This window comes from Panthera pardus, unplaced genomic scaffold, assembly GCF_024362965.1.
Source record: "Panthera pardus isolate Hobbes unplaced genomic scaffold, ASM2436296v1 HiC_scaffold_10, whole genome shotgun sequence".
NCBI lineage: Eukaryota > Metazoa > Chordata > Mammalia > Carnivora > Felidae > Panthera > Panthera pardus.
In genome coordinates, this window is record NW_026526655.1 from 42,848,091 (window position 1) to 42,864,739 (window position 16,649).

Below are 16,649 nucleotides of genomic sequence, written 5' to 3' on the forward strand. Positions count from 1 at the left end.
GCAGCGCCATTATTTGAAGTGAAACCAGATTGATGATGATTATTTTATGAAAACACAGAAACATGTTTTAAGTATATTTATATGCTGATATAAGAAAGCAAATTAATCCTGGGGCGCCTGGGTGGCTCAGTCAGTTGAGTGTCCGACTCTTGATTTTTGGGTCAGGTCATGATCTCGTGCTTAGTGAGTTCGAGCCCTACACAGGGCTCCATGCTGACAGTGTGGAGCCTGCTTAGGATCCTCTGTCTCCCTCTCTCTCTGCCCCTCACCCACTCGTGCTGTCTCTGACTCTCTCAAAATAAGTAAATAAACTTAAAAAAAAAATCAATCCCATAGCATCTGAAAGAATTTAGTGGGAAGCTGATAGGGATTTTTCAGTATGTAAATAGGTATGACTGAAAAGAAATAAGATGTGAGTATTCTCTGAGAGTAAGAAGTAAATAATGAATCAAATAATTGCCTTATTATGACTCCATTCTCCCCAGCTTTCTGTGGCTAATGTAGTACATCTAAATAGAGCTTTCTCTGTCTCCTTTAAATGACCTCTGCATGGAGTAAGAGGAACGCCGCTTCTGTGTCCAAAAAAAAAAGATAAATATCAAATTAATACACTCTGGATATAAAATATTCGGTGAAAAATAAGTTTCTTGAAGTGATACTTAAGATATTTGTTAAAACACTTAAAGGGGGGACAATCTAAATAGGATTTAGGTCTCTGTGAAAAACCTGGTTTTCTAGGTTAATCAGCCCTCTGAAAAGTGTGAAACTATGGGCGTGACCATCACACAAGTATTTCCAGAAATCGGCCTTGTGCTGCTTGTACAAAACAAACTCCATTTAAACTTGTACACGGAGCTTTAGTTTGATCAAAAAGCACAGAGATGTACTAGCGGTGATCTCCTTTGTAAGACAGTAGGTGATGGCAGACAAACCCTTCCTCCCAAGGGAAGAGCAACGATACAATACTACAGAACTTAGAGTTTAAGCGAAACAGTTCCACTGACCTTTCCCTGTTAAGAGTATGAAATGACTTGCTTTGTTAAGTATCGGTATGCTACTTTGCAGGAATGTTTATCAAAGAATCATAAACCTGAGTGTTGGAAAAGTCCTTGGAGTTAATAACACAATGCATTCCTCTTCACCTCCATGATCACCTATCCAATGAAGGAAATCCTTTTAAAAGAAACATAGTGAATCATAAGTGACCATATAGTATGTGCCAAGCGCTATGCAAAATCTTAGGAAAATATAAGTAAAACACGATCTTGACTCTAAAGCAACTCACAATCTAGTCCTGACAGAAAATCATCCAGCCTCTGCTTGCACATTTCTTATAACTTGGAATTTCATTCTTAGACAATTCTAATTTTGAGACCTGTTTTTCTCATATTGAGCTGAATTTTACTTCTCTGTGGTTTCTGCCCATGGCTCTTATTTTTCCTTACTGGAGCAAAAGAATAAAGACTTATGAATTTAAGACTTTAAAAACAGATACCATGTTTTCTCCACTCACTGCATGGCCCCTTTGCAAGTGCTTTCTTCTCCTGGTGAAATATCCTTCATGTTCTCATCTGATCTTCAGGTGATATAGTTTCCCCTACCCCCTGACATCTGCATCATCCTTCCTTGGACAAATTCTACTTTGTCTATTCATTTCTTTAAGCGTAGAGTTCAGAATTACACGGTTGTGGTTTGGCCAGAAGAGAATATAGTTGAACTTGTAAAAAGCAAATTTAACTGAGAGCCACGATCTCTAAATTCAAGTTCCTACTTCAATCACAAGTTTGTTGTAGAATCTTAAGCAAGTCATTTCAAATCACCGGCCTTATTTTCCTCATTATTTCGATCTCTGTAGCTCTAAGCTTCTAGATCTCCAGAAATCCGATACTATACTTTTGTTATTGCTACCCAAGACCACACTATTTTTGCTGTTTGTGCTCAACTTAAATCTAAAACTCTTTAAATAAACTGCTATTAAGCCATGTCATTCTCCCATTCATTCATTATACATTTATTTTACATTATACAGGTACTGAGGGCCACCAATTACCAGCACCACACGAAGCACTGAGACTACAAAGATATAAGGCGGAATCTCTGCCTGAAAGGAGCTCACTGTCCGATTGTCCTGGTTCCTTGCATCAAAGATCTCACAGCCCTGCTGGGAGACTGAGAGCTAAATAAAAATTTATAAAGCATGCGACAAAGGCTATGATAATGGTCAGTTCAGAGAGCTTGGGGCCCCTGCAGGAAGACTCTCAAGGCCAGGTAGATGTGCCTCTTTGCAGTGAGATACACAGGATGACTTCCTCATGCTCCATACAAACTCTCACTTCTTGCTTCTGAGATTTTATCCACTTCTCACTGCTCTCTTTATACCCTTCTTCTACCCACAGTACCCAGAGCAAAGAGCAGCTCATCAGTGAAGCTTCTATGTTTCCTTTGGCAGTGTTCCTAATTCTGCTGTAGCATTTTCCACGTTATTCCTTACTCGTCCCTGCAAATCTGTCTTTCCCTTAGCCTGGGAGCAATCAGAAAGCAGAAAATTAGCACCTTGCCAATTGTTCCCATTTCTTCAACGAGCATTTATTGGGCGCCTATACCGTGCCAGAGACTATTCTAGGTGCTATTACGTAGTGATGAAGTAGATAACAGGTCTCTGCACCCAGGCTGACCTTCTAGCAAAGGAGATAGAGGCGAGGATTAATTAAACAGTAAACAAAAACAACAACACAACCATAAAGTTTAAGTTCTATTCAAAAAAGGAAAGTTAGAATGAGGTGACTCGGGGTGACTGGATGGTGAGTGGGGATTGGGTCCCTCCAAGGAGAGTATGGTCTTTAAAACTTGGCCTCTGACTCAAGACAGAAATGGGTCCTAGGCGAAGTTCCACTTTACTAACTACTCAACCTTGAGCAAGTTGCCTCAGTTCCATATGCCTTGTATTTAAAAGAGAAAAATGTCTTCCCATCCTCAATAATACTACTATGACAAGTAACTAAGACAATCCATGCTGTGCTTGGAACAATGACGTGTACAGAGTAAACTTCGGACACATGGAACTTTTTTTCAGGGATATAATACATATTTGCTGTAAGAGTCATCAAGACGAAAAAAACATAGTTCATCAGTTAAGTGAAACGTAAAAGGAATCAGATGGTTAAAGCTGGGAAGCATCAAGCTATCACACTTACTCAAAGGATTGTCTCTGTGGAGACAAGAGAGCTGGTTCTGGAAAAATGAGGCAATATAGAGTTAAGAAACAATACAGCTCCTCTATTTTTTTTTTTCCAAATGGGTTCACTGGCATCATGTCTGAACAAAAGGAGGGATCATTCTTTCATGTTAAAAGAGGTCTATCCTGATAAAGCCCATACTGTTAAACCTCTTGTGTGCGTTACCAGGCACAGGATGAGTGAGTCAATATTGCAGGGACTTTGCAGGGCTGAATTCTTTACTTTCATGAATCCTTGAGGAGAAGTCAGTGCAGACTATCAAAATATGACGGAGATTATCTCAGAGTCATATTAGTCTCTCAGCTAATGTTTATCCTCAGATGCTGCCTCCCTTCTCCAAAGTCATGCACACCTGTGCCAGCTGTTACCGTTCCTCAATTACAGTAGCCACCTCGGTTATATAATTAATCATCTGGATATCAATAACAAAAACCTTTTCCCTTAATTAACTGCTATCTTTATACGAGCATTCCCATTATATGAAGGATGAAGGATTACACAGAGTAATGGCATCAGCTTTATAACTGATGCGTAAATATACAAATGAATATGACCCTTTGAAATCAGCGTCAGGAAGGTATGGCTGATGTGCAGCCCACCTGATCACATTCACACCTCCGTCCACCCTCGTTCTGCACAAAAATCTGCTTTATTGGTCCACCTACTCTAGGAAGGTGACCTTCATCGATACCTACCTCCGGTAACACTAAATGAGCTATTTTAACTTAGGTTTTGCATTTGCTCTTAACTTTCCAATTATTTTTCATTATTTACCTTGCATCAGATCAGAAAAGAAGGAAATAATGCTTTCCATTATTTCCCAAACCAATTCAGCCCAAGAACCTCAACGCAGAGTTAATGAGAAGCCCCAAAGCAGGTGTTACGGGGGAGAGAGGACAGGAACAAGAACCAGTCCTCTGTTCGTAGTGATTCCATTGCCACTGGTAAGCTTGGATCCACAAGGCGTTTAGTCAGAGTGATCTCCTGAGGCAGCCATTCTCCAGACCCACGCAGTCAACCCATTCCGCCGGGCATTTTGAGAGGGCTGTTTGCCCTCCCTCTCTGTGAGGGTCTCCTCTTGTGGGGCTTTCTCCCCTTCTTAATGTCCTCACCACCTTTTTCCTTCTCCTCATGAAGACTTCATCCTCCGCGACAGCCCATCTTTGCCGCAATCCAGCCTAATTCTCCTCCGGGGAGTTAAGTGTTGAAGACGCAGGCCTCTTTAGGAGTCCAGCTCTGAAAACGAAGCACAGAATAATGTCCCAAGTTGTCGCCACTGTGCACCAAATGACAAGTAAACATGTTACCTAAATCACATGTAACCAAAATTAGAAAACGCCGATAAGCCAGAAACATAAAACAATCCACCAAGAGATAAACACCGTAGTGTTTGTGTATATCCTTTCAGATAATGTCTATGAATGCATGTTGAGGATGTTAGAAGACAATAAAACAATTTTTAATAAACCGAATCCTCACCAAAGGGTAAGCTACAGAGAATCATAGTCAGTATTAACCTATCCGTGTACACGGTGCGGTCCTTGTTTAACCCCTCTCCGTCATGACTCAGTGAGGCCCTCAGAGTTCAGCCTAGAGTCTCCAAGCGCCCCCTTTTATCTTTCTCTTTGTCTCCCCTTAGCACTAATTTCCACCGTCTCCCATACTCCTTGCAAGGGGCCTTCTGCTGTCAGCGCACTTACAGCACTGGCCAGGAGTTCTCAGTCTCGTGGTCTACAGCTGCCCAGACTTTGCTCACAAAGGATGGGGGCCAGATCTACAAGTTCTCCTTAATTGTCCGTGTGCCTAACTTGCATCTGCCTAGATCCAGGGCTGCTTAGCCAGCTCTACCCTCCACTCACCATGAGGCCGTTCTGTGTCTCTTTTCACTCTGGAGAGGCCTCTCTCTGAGCCCCGGGCCACGTAACCATATCGCGCCCACGATGTGCCTGTACCAATGCCGTCATTCCGCCAAGGGTTTGTGCTTAAGTCAAACTCAGCCCATCATGGGGCCTACCTCTGCCTTGAGGTGTTTCCCTTCCCTGCCTTGATTGCTATGAGTAAAAGGCCATTTGTTGGCATTAATTGAGGCATTTGATTTGATTCAGAACCAGGAGTTTGTATAAGTAGTGTAACGTTAAATAACAATAACGATGACATTAAGAAATGTGCATATTTTTACTTTTATTTACCCAAAAATGTATTATGTGATTCCTTCTTTTTTTTTTTAATGTTTATTTATTTTTGAGAGACAGAGAGAGACAGAGTGTGAGCGGGGGAGGGGCAGAGAGAGAGGGAGACACAGAATCCGAAACAGGCTCCAGGCTCTGAGCTGTCAGCACAGAGCCTGACGTGGGGCTCGAACCCACAGACCGCGAGATCATGACCTGAGCCGAAGCCGGACGCTCAACTGACTGAGCCACCCAGGTGCCCTTATGTGATTCTTTTCAAAAATACTTGAGCCAATTTCAAACTTGAACACAATATAAAGTTGAATAATTAAAAGTACCGTAAGAATGTTATATTACTTAGGGGCGCCCGGGTGGCTCAGTCAGTGGAGCGTCCAACTCTTGATTTTGGCTCACGTCATGATCTCACTCACAGTTTGTGAGATGAAGCCTCGTGTCTGGCTCTGTGCTGACAGCAAGGGGCCAGCTTGGGATTCCCTGTCTCCCTCTCTCTCTACCCCTCTCCTGCTCTCTCTCTCTCTCTCTCTCTCTCTCTCAAAAATAAATAAATAAACATTAAAAAAATAAAAGAATGTATCTTACTTAGAGTAATGCACAAACAGCTGCCACCCATCACCTGAGCTGAAGTTAGCTGCTATAAAAGGACAGAGAATTTTCCTCGTTGAACTCATCCAGTAAAGACAGTCTATTCTTCTAATGGGCTTTGTTACGCGTTGCTTCAAGGAGTCTCTTTACAAAACAAAGATGAAAACACTGTGGTCTCCAAGGGACACGCTTACCTCTTTACTACTTACTTGAAAGAAACAATGATAACTAGAAGTGATTTCACCTGTTCATATCCATAACCTCTGGACCAATGGCATTTCCAGAAAGTACCCTCAGAAGGCCAACTGACAAAATGAGGGATGGGGGAGAAGAAAGCGAGTGAGAGAGAGCTGAATCCAGGGCCCCGGAGGGTGAGAGGAACTGAGACAACAGATAATTGGCTTGGGGGAGAAGGGGATGGGTATGGGAAGAGGAATTTAAAGATGGTTCCTTCAAATGGCGCTTCGAGAAGAAGTGTGGCCAAAGCATGTAAGCGGGATTGCAAGAGTACAGAAGGGCCGCGAGAAAACAGGAAGCAGGCAGGGGACACCCCAGCCGGCCTCTGGCCCTGAAGTCTTGGAAGGCCAACGTGCTGCATGCACGGGTTGGTGGGCGAGGAGCTAGCCTGCAAGCTGGGCAGAACGAGGCCAGGGCCCAGCTCTAAAAATGACTTTTCAGGCCTCTGGGTGAGGAAGCGAATGTGTTTAAAATACAAAGTTTTGTCACGTGCCCATTTTCTTCCTCACCACTCTTGACCTCAAGATATGCAGATTGGATCCTTTATATTCTGCAGAACCACCTGGTCCCAAAGCCCTGGATCTTTCTAGATGGAGAATAAAGGAACAGCTCATCCTCCACCCAGAGGCTAGCCCTCCCTCTCAGGCTGGGGAGGCCGAGCGGCGGTCACAACCGCAACCCGCCGGGTAGCAATCGGATCTGGCTACGCTTGGAAAACAAAATCCTGGGGCCTGAAAGCAGCCCCGAGCAGCGTTCAGAAAAGACCTGCTAAAACAAAAGGAAGCCCACTCGCCCCGGCTGAGCGAAGACAAATCCATCTGTGGTCCGCCTGGGGAAACACGGGTCAGAACTGCCGCGCAAAGCAAACCATGGGGAAGTATTGTTCAGGTTTGAAAAGACGAGGAGCCCGAGAAAAACGACGTCTCTGTAAGCGGAGGCCAAGAAAGGACTGGGGACGAGGCGGGCCCCAGCGTTCTACCTCTCAGCCCTTCCAAAGGCACGGAGCTCTGTTCTTCGAAGGGCAGAGGAGTTAGTTGGAGGGATCCGCGATTAAGCTCACACACCGGAGCCTTGTTAACAGCCGGTGACGTCGCCAACGTCCCCCCAGAGGGTTGAGACTCCGCACCAGCATCCACGTAGTGACATTTTATTTCCCTTTTCAACAAGATGTACATGAATGTTCACTTGCGCCCAATTACAGTAATGCATGATTTACATACAATTAACTCTTCCTGCTTAATTGCAGCCACGCAGGGATTAAGGAGAAAGGGCTTTTACTTTGTAAACATTATACGCTTCAACACTTAGCCTCTGTACGACATATTTCTGGCCCAGGCGCAAATGAAAATGAGTTCTGCAGTCACTGGGTTTCACCCTCCGTGCTCTTCTCTCAGGATGATGTATCAGTGGAGTCACCGGAGTCCTTATCTAGCCAGAGCAAAGGAATCTAATTTTTCCGAAATGCGAATGTATGAACCGGAGTACTTTGTAGCAAGGATCTCGAGTTCCGAAGTGTTGCATGCAGTGAGGAGTTTAACATTCTGGGCGAGGAATCCGCAAAGGGCAGGAGAATGGGTCTCTAGTTTTCCAGAAGCAGCAAGGAAAATGCTGTCTTCAAAGGGCCATCCAAAGCTGCTTTGACAACAACATGATTAAAGGCTGCCTCTGCTCTCATCGTACATCTGTCGCTTTTCTGCCTTCCTTTTGGCCACAAACACGAACACGATTTTTCTCTGAATAAGACTTCAGATTGCACATTAACGGGGAATTGGAAGTGAAGTTCGCTGCCACTCACACCGAAAGAATTTTTTTTTTCCTAGCCGATGCCAGACCTGGTGCCAGAACAGTGGGGTTGAAGGCAAATCACCGAGCTGGCACAATAAGAAGATGATTGAAGGTAACAGGGACGGAGTGTCACCGTTATCAGTTCAGTGGGGACGTGGAAATGCTTCTCTGAAAAGCCGCACAAAAACCCCTCAAGGGGACCGAACGCTCACCGCACCGGCTCACCACAAAAGACGGCGATTTCATCTTGCCACATCGTCAACCCTCTTTTCGCCCGGTACACAGAAAAGCCGGATATCCTAAGAAAAGGTTTTGAAGGGGCAAAAGAGACACCAGATAACCCGTGAGCTCCTAGAAAAATTCATGGGAGAGCAAGATCTTATGCTCAGAACAGATTGCATTTGCAAGAAAAAGACTGTACATTGAAATTAGGCAGATTGGATTTCATTTTCGGAAAATTGAAAAATAGAGAAACACACTCCTGAGTTCTTTTCTTGAGCAATCCTTGTGAACGCTTTGCCTAATCAACCAGCTACCTGCATCGTACCAAGGACTTCGATAAAAAGGCCATTAACCCTGCATTTAATACGTAGAAGCACCTGGTATACTATACAAAATTATTTTGCTTCATAATCCCTGCCTATTTATCTGGCAGCAACACGTAAGTGAAGAGGCCTTCCCCAGGTCCTCGTATCAGGAGGGCTCCTGTGTGGGAGATTTTCAAAGACGTCTCTGGAAAGGCTGGAAATGGTGAGCAGTCTCCGGTCTGTGTGGGGAAAATTGGTCTAGTCATCTGTATTTTGCTCCCTTCTTTTCATCATTGCAAATTTTTCTGTCAGGATCCGAGGCATTAGAGAGATTAAGTTGTTGATTCTTTTCTTTTCTTTCTTTCTTTGAAATTAAGGTCTTTCTGTTCTCTTGAGTTTCCATTGCCCTGGCACTCACTGCTTCACATTACGCCCCGTGTTCTAAGACATCCTTACTTTAAAATTCATGAATCAACCTTGAATTTTCCATCCTTTGATCCTTCATTGAGTTGTTGTTTCGCAATATCAAAAAACCTCAAAAGCTAACTTGAATAGTGGCCGTACTCAAAGGAACACTATGCCGGAATTGATCCTGAAGACACAGAACCAAACTTTTTCCATTTCAGACATAACCCCGTGTTTGACCTGATCAGAAGGAAGGAAACTCCTTAAAGAACTGACTTTTTCTTTCTATGTGGGAGGATTTTAAGAATTGATACTATGGCTTATTGATTGTGATAATGTATGATGTCTATAAAATTATCTTTTCTGACTAAGGATAAAAGCAGGAGCCTCACGTATTAAATTCCTACTCATCGTTTATAGGAGAGGTATTGTTTGGGGCACTTTATGAGTAGTATTTCACTTATTTCTTATAATGGGCCTCTGAGACAATTCACGATTATAGCCGTTTCACGATGAAGTAGCTGTAAAGTAACTCATAGAGTTGTAGATAATTTGGCCAAGGTCACAGAGCCAGAATGAACCACCATCAATATTTGAATCCAGATCAAAGCAGGATTCAGTCTGTTCCGCTATATCATGTGGTTTCTATTACTTTTTATTTTACGCGAGCAGGTCAGAGATTGTATAGCTTTCAGGGTTACCTATTGGCCGGCCAGATGCTTGTTCCAGGTGCCATTGCTCTGATTATTCTGAAATTTTGCTATGGAAATTATCCTCAGACACGACGTATGAGCCACACCAGAACACCTGTTTCAACATATTAAAAGGATGCTGTCTTTGGGTTCCTGCCGCTCTCTCCTTTCACCCCCTCCTCCTCGTTATCTCCGTTTTGATGAACTCCGCTGTCCACATAGCTCTTTCTACCTAAAGCACGAGTGCCAGGGGAAACAGTTGAACAAGGTTATTTCAGATTTCTATAAGTGATATCATATCAGACATCATCTGGTTCATGTGCATGTTTACTTGTTTTCCTGTCTTTTTTCCATCTCTGGCCTCTCTACCCCAAAGCATGTTAAGCTAAATGAGATCAGGAAGCCTGTCTTGTTTATATGATCTCAGTGCTTAGAACACTTCTTGGAACAACGTAGCTACTCAATTAATACTTGTTGAATGAATGAATGAACGAAAGAAGGAACAAATGGAATTAAAGTCATCTCTGAGCTTCTGCCAAGCTACCTGGAATGACTATGTAAATCACGAGCATAACTGTGTTATTATGGCATAAATCGGCAGAAGTCGAATAAGATACATTTGATTTAAAAGTTACTCGTCCCTGAAAGAGGCCTCGAAGTCTCAGCTAACCACACAGGGGCTGCTAAAAGGGTCTTGGGGTGTTTTCCCCTCTCTTCCTTCCAACCCTCCAAAAGCCTAGTAGCTTTCAGGCAGCCCCCTGGTGGGGCAGAGGGTAGTATGGAGCTGGTATGCTATAAATTACAGTCATTACAACATGTCAGCAGCCCCCCAGCTGAGACCCTTAACGCGTTGCTAGGAGAGCTTTCAAGGGCATACACTTTCAAGAAGGTTTAGGAGTATTAAATGCCTTTTGCAACCCACTGGGGTTGTTTTAACTCATGTGAATCTGACACGTATTGGGTGCATTTTATCTCACAATCAATTTAATTAGAAGGTGTCAGTTTAAAAATGAGCTGTGGCTCAGTTAAGCATCTGATTCTTGATTTCAGTTCAGGTCATGATCTCACGGTTTGTGAGATCGAGCTTCGTATTGGGCTGTACGATGATAGCACGGAGCCTGTTTGGGATTCTCTCCCTCTCTCTCTCTGCTGTCTCCCGCTCATGCATGTGCACGCCCATGCACGCTCTTTCTCTCTCAAAATAAATAAATAAACACTTAAAAAAACCCAAAAAGTAAAAATGAGCTATTCTTCTGAAGGGCATTGGAACTCTCAGATCCACTTGTAAGGTTGTTTTCTGCCTCGTCTCTCATCCTGTCCTTTCAGCACCTGGTACAAAGCAGCATAATGCCCTGTGGCCACCGTGACCGCTAAATAGAGATGCATTTAAAAAGATCACTAAGAAAACGAGTGAACACTAAGTCATTATTGGAATCTGCAGATGGCATACACGCACCCTTTAACTAGTCAAAATGGAAACGTGCTTTTTTTTAAATTTCTGATTAACATCACTTATTTCTGACCTGTTTTCAAAGAAGGGGAACGTTTTTAATGGCTCCGCGTGGCAGAGTTCAGCATGGCCAAAAAGCGAACTGATATGTAGGATAAAACTCAAACACAAATCTAGGCAGGAATAAAGGAGCAAGGGGCACCGAGTCTGATTTCATTTGTTCAAGACATGGGTCTCGATTCTTTCATTAGCCGTTCAAGTGAAGGGATGCCAAGTAAAAAAGAAAAATGTGAGCCACCAGAGAACAGTACTTCCAAAGCTACTGAGGTAGAAACTGTAAAATGAACCCTGCTTTCCATGAGGTCAGCTGTAAATGAAAGAGATGTATTCAGAATAAATTACCACCAGCAAAGGCAAACAGAGACTCTCCCGTGAGGTGAGCGGGCACCTTTGGAACTTACCCACCAAACCTTGTCATCTGGAAGATCTGAGAGTGAGGAGGGGGAAAGCTATTGTTTGTGACCTAATCCTAAGGATCTACCCTGCTCTCCCTGCCTGTTTTAGAAATTGAAGTAAAAAGAACCTGCTTGGTTAATGGTTAATAGAAATGATTAGCAGGTAGAAGACACTGAATCTGTCAGACCCAAAATGTACTGGAGAGAAAAATCTATAAGATACTATAGGAGATTAAACTTTTTAAATTGCATACATTGCTAATATGTGTTTGCACATTTATTATTAAAATTTGATTACTCCTTCCCTCCTTGGGATAAGAAAAGTAAACTGGACGTCCAGTGAGATTTAATGGTGTTATATTTGTTATCTGAATTGGGTCTACTCGAATCTGTCCTGGGGCCAATGAACTATTCCAAGAAGAGGCTATAGGGACAGAACTATATTAGGAGCAACAAATTCAGTGCAAGGACAGCCTTAGATAACTATAAAGGGATTTACTGCAAGGACCTCCATATGGAATATGTGGGAACCAAGGCAAAATGTTAGCAATGCACTTTCACTCTCTGTGTAGAGACTTTCTCTAAAAACCAATCGCAAGGAGATCTGTGAGTCCAAACGGCCTATGAATAATGCACATTGGGTCCTTTTAAAAAGAAAAACAAAATCAAAAACAAACATCACGACAATTTTCCAGTTGAAAAACAATGAAACTCTCAGAGCGAATAATCTCTAACTGATTGTATACGTTTACAGTTTAGCACTTTCTTGTGTTTTCCGTTCTTGGTTTCATTTTTGAGAAGTGGGGCGTTCTGGGGGGGAAGGGGTCAGGAGGGCCAAGTCTGAGAGCATAAATATGGGCTACGGAAAGGTGGATGTTTTGCACGTCCTTTGAAAAGCCTTGCCTGGGCTCTGTGATGGCCGCAGCCATTGCAGCCAAGGACTATGCCACACTGGCATTTTGGCAGCAGGGTGCCTTGGCAGTGAAGGAAAATCCTTAGTGAAGCACAATCTGCCTGGCTTTATGTGGTTTTTCATAATCAGTTGCGTGTCATAATCACTTTTTCAGGGGTGCTGTGGTTTAGGAAACAAAGAGAACTGAGGACATAGTAAATAATAATAGAAGCTTGCCAAGTGGTGAGAAGAGGCCAAAGCATGATGCCTAATGTTCTGGATAGTGTTTACATTTCCTAGGAGAAATGTCCACTCTGTGAATTAACCGAGATGCTCATACATCAGACAAATTCGGAGCGTGACTGAGTCTCTGAAGCCCTAAATAGTACAAACCTGTTGAAACCGAGGCTGCCTGCTGCCCTGTGTCTCATTAAAGGCACAACGAACAGCGGGATTAGACTTGCTGACCATCCTGATGAACACTTGAAAGAGAAGAAAAGAAACCAAGAAACTCTCCCTCAGGAATCTCTTTCCCCAGACCTTTGCAGTGTTTTTAAAGTCTTCAGGAGGGGATTAGAAAATGTTTCCCTTGATATGGGGTTCTTAATTTTGTGCACTGTTGCTCGGATGATATAACTTAGATTAAAAGGCATCCTCCACTCATTTAGGATTAAAACAGTACCAATTTGGTTGGACCATCTTTGTTACAAGCTATGGTAAAAGGCAGCAGTGTAGGAGGACGGTCACTGGCCACATTATGAGGGTGTGTGTGTGTGTGTATGTGTGTGCGTGTGTGTGTGCACGTGTAGGTGACCAATCAGGCCCCCCAGCTGTCAAAAATGACTGGTGGGCTCAAAATGACTGTAAGGGCCTTTCGAAGGTAACTTCTGAAAGTGACACACTCTTAAGATTGAAGAACGGTTCAGATCTTTGAAAAATTAAAACAACAAGTGAAGTTCAGGATGAGAGTTCAATAGGAATGAGAAATAATTCATGTAGGTACAAAAGACTCAAGAAGGTTACCTCAGATTTTAACTCTCCTGGCATTATTAATTTAATTTCTAGTCATTATGATAATACCAAGCATTTAGAATGCATTTAGTGTTTATGGAGATGGAATCAGTCCGTCTCAAAATCACGATTTTGACTTAATACGCTATTAAAAATGTCACTAGAAAGTGCTTTTATTATTCTGCCAGTAGAGTAACTGTTCCCGGTTTCTTTTTATAAACGAAATTTCAGAATTTATTTTTTGATCGTCCTTAGATTTTGAAAACTGTAATGTTTCTGTTTAAGAATTCTCCTTATGCCACATTAGTGCCAGGTTCTTTGACAGCATAAAAAAAATATGCAAATATAGCCTTTTTAATGGTGATTTTCATTTTGTGACTGTCATTTAACTAAAAAACAACTGATGATGTTTCAACTTATCACTTACAACAGTGAAGTTACTGAATTGATATTTATGTTCAGAGCAGATGACACAGAAACAAATATGTTGGAAATACCATCTGCACTGTGTTGATTTCGTCCTTAAAGGCACAATGGAGTTGCCGTAGTGGAGCCTTAGAGGGAAAATCAGATTCAGGGGCAGAGACGGCACATCACTAGCCAAGAAAAATGGGTAAATGAGGTTTGCTGGATTTGGAGACGGGCTGTGGAGAAGAAGGGGCAGAAGGGGAACGTGCGAGTGTGAAATCTGCAAGTTCACAGGAATCTTTCCATTTTGGCAACAAGAGCTCTCTCTGCTTTTTGGCCCTCCGTCTCCCAGACTGCCCACTTGGCTCCGTGCCTCACTGCCTACCTCTCCTTGCAGCCTCTACTCAGTATTACACAGCTTCTCCATCTGTTGCTGGTTGCCAACCTGCTGCTCAGGAAACCCCAGAATACTCTGCGCCGAATTACGTGGGAGTGGCACCTTTCACAGCTATTTGAACCGAGAGAGAAGCAGGCAGCTGGGTGGGAGGAAAGTTGGATGGAAGAGCTTTGCTGAAGCAACATGTCCTGCTGAGCAAGACCGACTCTCAGAGGTGGAGCTGAAGGCTTAGCTCGGGAGTTGCTGTTAGATGTCGTGTGGGAAGCTTCCTTGATATTCCAAGATGATTCCAAAATGAAGAGGAGAACTCCTCTTCATGGGCCGGTGGGTAGACTATCATACCGAATGAGATCTGTCTCCTAACTTGACCTAGCTAAATGATGCTGGGCAATTCAGTAAACTCCACTGTGCTTGCATTTCTTAATGCTGGGATAGCTAGACCTCCTCTTCGTGGGGAGAAAACTTAGGTTTCTTTGAAATCACTCTGCCCTCTCCCGCACACACATTCTATCCAGCGTATCTCCACTTATATCTCCCATTAGCAGGCAACAATTATAATAATAATAGTTCGCATTAATTGGGCACTTCCTCTCGGAAATAACTGGTGTTAATTAAGCTTTCCATGCTATGCTGCATCATTTCCATGTGCCCTTCAGAGCTACTCTGTACCTGTCCCCACCCTGCTCTGTGCCCCTTTCTGTGCCCTGGAAGGCTGATCCTTCTGGACCACATTTTTAGGCTCCCTTGCCTTTGGCTTCTGGATGCGTTCTGCTTACATGTACAAGTAACTGGCAGCAGCTGGGTGGAAGGGAGAAAAATGAGGTCAGGGTATTATTTCTTTTCTGCACTGTCACAGCAGGTCAACTGTGTCCTTCTCTGAAGATCCCCAACCAGCAGCCATCCCCGATGCCTACAGATTCCTCCCGTTGCCCCTTAAAGCCTAGAAGTGGTAACTATTCTGTTTCACCATCCTCTGTTCTTTCCCTAACCCTGCCCACATCTTTGTACACATTCCCTTTATTGGGGAGCCTGGATGGCTCAGTCAGTTAAGCATCTGACTTTGGCTCAGGTCACGATCTCACAGTTTGTGAGTTCGAGCCCTGCATCGGGCTCTGTGCTGACAGCTCAGAGCCTGGAGCCTGCTTCGAATTCTGTGATTCTCTCTCTCTCTCTGTCCCTCCCTTGCTCGCACTCTCTTTCTCTCTCTTTCTCTCTGTCTCTCTCTCTCTCTCTCAAAAATAAGTAAACATTAAAAAAAACTAAAAAACAAACAAAAAACCATTCCCTTTATTAAACTCTTCTCAACCACTTGACTTGGGTGGACCATCTTTTCCCTACTGGGACCCTGAATGATACATATGCATAGAATCTCCTCAACAGCCCCATGAGGTAAGTACCCTTCTATAGGTGAGGAAAATATGACTTCAATTCGTTTAGAACCTGCCCAGTCCATGTATCTAGTAAACACAATGACCAAAATGCACACCCATTTTTCTAACTCTGAACCAGTGCCCAGTGTTGCCAAGATGATGAATTCTAAATTCATAATATTTTGTCAGTGGAAAAAATGGTACTTATTTGAATTAGTCTGTCTCTTGCCCTTATCATTGCAAAACCCCAAACTCTTGCTTAGATTATTGCAATCCTATAATATTAGGGAAAATCTACTTGCTTATTTATATAACAGAATACTTATTTATATAACAAAATTTATTTATTTATATAACAGAAAACAATTCAAATTAACATACAGAAAAAAAAAAAAAAAGAAAGTTAATCTAAGGTTATGGTAGGAAGCTTCAAATAGCCCCCATGATCCTTACCTCCTGGTATTTATGCTTTTGTCAAATCCTTTCCCCTTGAGTGTTGACCAAATTTATTCACTTCTAATAAATAGACTGTGGCAGATGTGATAGGGTGTCACTTCCAATATTGGGTCTTAAAAAAAAAATGGCTTCTACCTTGGATACTTGGATCACTCTGTCTGGGAAAAGCCAGATACCCTGTGGAAAGGCCCATGTAGCAAGGAACTAAAGCCTCCCAATAGCTATAAGAGGAAGCTCAGAAATGGATCCCTCCCTAGTTGACCCTTCAGATGACTATAGCCCCAGTCAATATTTGCAGCCTTGTGAGAGATTCTGAACCAGAATCTCCCAGTTAAGCAGCTCTGAGGTTTTGGAGCCACAGAAATTATGAATTAATAAATGTCTGTTGTTTTTAGCCACCAAGCTCAACCAACATTTGTTTATTCTCAGCTATCAAGTTTTGGGATAATGTATTATGTAACGATAGATGACTTCGATTTTGATTCTGGGAGTGGTTCCAGTGGAACAGAATCTTAAGGATGAGTTCTCCGAATTGGTTCTGGGTACTGCGAATCACG